This window comes from Rutidosis leptorrhynchoides, chromosome 6, assembly GCF_046630445.1.
Source record: "Rutidosis leptorrhynchoides isolate AG116_Rl617_1_P2 chromosome 6, CSIRO_AGI_Rlap_v1, whole genome shotgun sequence".
Classification (NCBI taxonomy): domain Eukaryota; kingdom Viridiplantae; phylum Streptophyta; class Magnoliopsida; order Asterales; family Asteraceae; genus Rutidosis; species Rutidosis leptorrhynchoides.
The window spans coordinates 139,323,606-139,326,220 of NC_092338.1; the positions used below are offsets into that span (position 1 = coordinate 139,323,606).

The following is a 2,615-nucleotide window of genomic DNA, read 5'->3' on the forward strand; positions in this document are numbered from 1 at the left end:
CTCACATAGTTCACATGAGCATCCGAACTCATAGGAATATCATCTAGATCAATATTGTTGCATTGAGTAATTTGAGGACAATTCTTCGTGAGATGTGGACCCTCGCATTGTTGACAACCTACTTGCATTGCAACTACCGTTTGTTGGACTTTTCTCAACTCTTTCCCAAATGTTTGAAATTGATTGTTCAAGCTTGCAAGCGTCACTTGTCCATTATCACTCTCGACTTGTGCTACACTTTTCCTTGTCAAATCTCTGGTGAAGGTGCACATTCATATGTGTTGACCGAGATGTCTTCTAACAAAACTTCGGCCGCATTTGGTGATTTATACATAAATACCCCACCGGATAGAGAATCAAGATATTACTTCGTCAAAGTATTAGTACCCCGGTAAAATGTATTGATATACTCCTTCTTCGTCAAACCATGCGGTGGGCAAGCTCTTAGTAGCTTCTTGAATCGTACCCACACATCATACAAACTCTCATCACCCCGTTGGGTGAACCCATTAATCTCCATTCTAAGTCGCTCTACTTTTGACGGTGGAAAAAGTGATTGATAAACTCAATTGTTAATTCTTGAAAAGTTCTTATGGAATCGGATGGTAAACTTCGCATCCAAGCTTTTGCGCCTCCTTGAAGTGTGAAGGGGAATGCCCTTAACTTAAAAGCGTCATCGGTGACATTTTTGGTTTTGTAAATATCACAAAGATCATTGAAGTGTTGAATGTGTTTAAACGGATTCTCATCTATCAATCCATAAAAGTATGTATCCTTGATCAACGTGAAAAAGTTACCCTCAATCTTCCAATTATCCGCTTCAATTGGTAGTTTAGTAATAGTCGGTGCTATCATTGTTGGTGCAACTAATCTAGCGTTCCACATCGTTGTATCGTACGGATCATTTAATAACTCTTGAACAACCGGAGGACCTTGGTTGATTGGATTACCCTCTTCATCGTGAATCGGATTAGCATTTGGATCCATGTCTTCTAAACAAAATGGCAATGCTTTGAAATTCTTTCTTAATACCCTTGCTTCTCTATGATTATAAACCCCGTGCACGTGTCTTTCTGGATCGGAGAATGGATGTGTGAACTCTTGATCCTTGTGAGACCTTGTTTTCATACACCAAAGGCACCTATCCTTCAATAACAACACACACACAAGCGGTTTTTTCCAAACAAAAATAACATATAAAATGCGAAAAGTAACTTTCGTAAGGGTAAACCCCTACGAAAGGATCGAACAATCAAAAGTTTAAACCAAACACCTAACTAGGCTAACCGCTCCCCGGCAGTGGCACCAAGAAAGTGTGATGGTGTGATGCTATGCATAACTTTTACCCTCTAAATTTATATATGATTCAAACACTAACAATTAAGCACACACAACTAACGAGCACTTAAAACCCAGTTATTATAGTACTTTAATGCAAGTATTCTTATCAAGTTCGTCCCAAGGGAGTGGTCATAGTCAAGTGTTTGAAACTATCGATTGTCCTAGGGTTTGTTTGATTGGGGGTTTCGATTGATATTAACTAACAACTAAAACGTGTTCGATTAAACAAACTTAAACTAAACAAGTAAACTAGTAGCAAGAAACAAGTAGCAAAGTATTAAGACTTAAATCAAATTAACTAAGAAGTGTTCACCTATCTAATCCTCTCTATGCTTGGCTTACCCCGTTTTTCCTATTTTGTTGTCTCAAAAGTTGATGAACTATTAAATGTTTAGCATCACTACTAAACCTCAAATCAAATGACACTCTGTGAATTCACATAAGCATTGTATCCTAAGATCGAGTTAAGCATGATTTGGTCATTAAGTTTGAGCTTGGGTTGAAATCACTTAAAACCCCCAACTATCGAAATCACTTAAGATAATCAGCACTACTATGTTGACTAAAGGCCAATTGAAAATCAACCTAGATCAAGAACACAATCACTTGCAATTTCCTAGTTAGTTGTCTAGATCACCTAAGGTGTTGAAGCACACATTGATTCACTTCTCAAATCACTAAGAGAGCTACTCAACATATGTAATCAAAGTCAAGCCTAAAACAAACTCATAGCAATGGATCTTTAGCTAACTCAATAACACATGATCATGTAATTCATTCAAACAACAATATTCAATTGATTTGGGGCAAACACTAGCATTAGAGATTCATAGATAAGCAAACACAAAGGATTTAGCCAATCATGGCTAAGATTAAGCTAATAATAATCAAAGAAACAATAACAATCATCATCTTCAAGTTATTACAAGTAATCAATGCAAAATATGTAAAGTAAGGTAAAGATTACAACCCAAAATATAAAGAAGATGAAGATCTAAGCTAAACAAAGATAATCTTGAGCAAACTTCCTTGAATCCTCCCTTAATCTCCAATGGATGATGAAATTAGAGTTTTGTAAGTGAAATTCGGACCCTAAGCAGCTGCTCTCTTAAGATGCATATCCATAATGACCTAATCTCGTTCCTTTTATAGTGTTGAAAATCTGGGCTGAAACAGCGTCAGGAGTGCCGCTTTTCCTTCAGGAGCGGCGCTTTTGGCTTACTTCTAGAGCGGCTCTTTTACCTTTGGTGCGGCGCTTTTGGCTTGTCAGGAAC

The 2,615-nt window shown here is 37.4% G+C and overlaps 1 non-coding gene across 1 annotated transcript; it reads left to right on the forward strand.

Moving 5' to 3' along the window:
- The first annotated feature begins 422 nt into the window (after positions 1–422).
- Positions 423–529, forward strand: LOC139856521 (small nucleolar RNA R71). Its single transcript, XR_011761998.1, has one exon. It is a non-coding gene; the product is annotated as a small nucleolar RNA R71 (small nucleolar RNA).
- Positions 530–2,615: the final 2,086 nt, after the last annotated feature.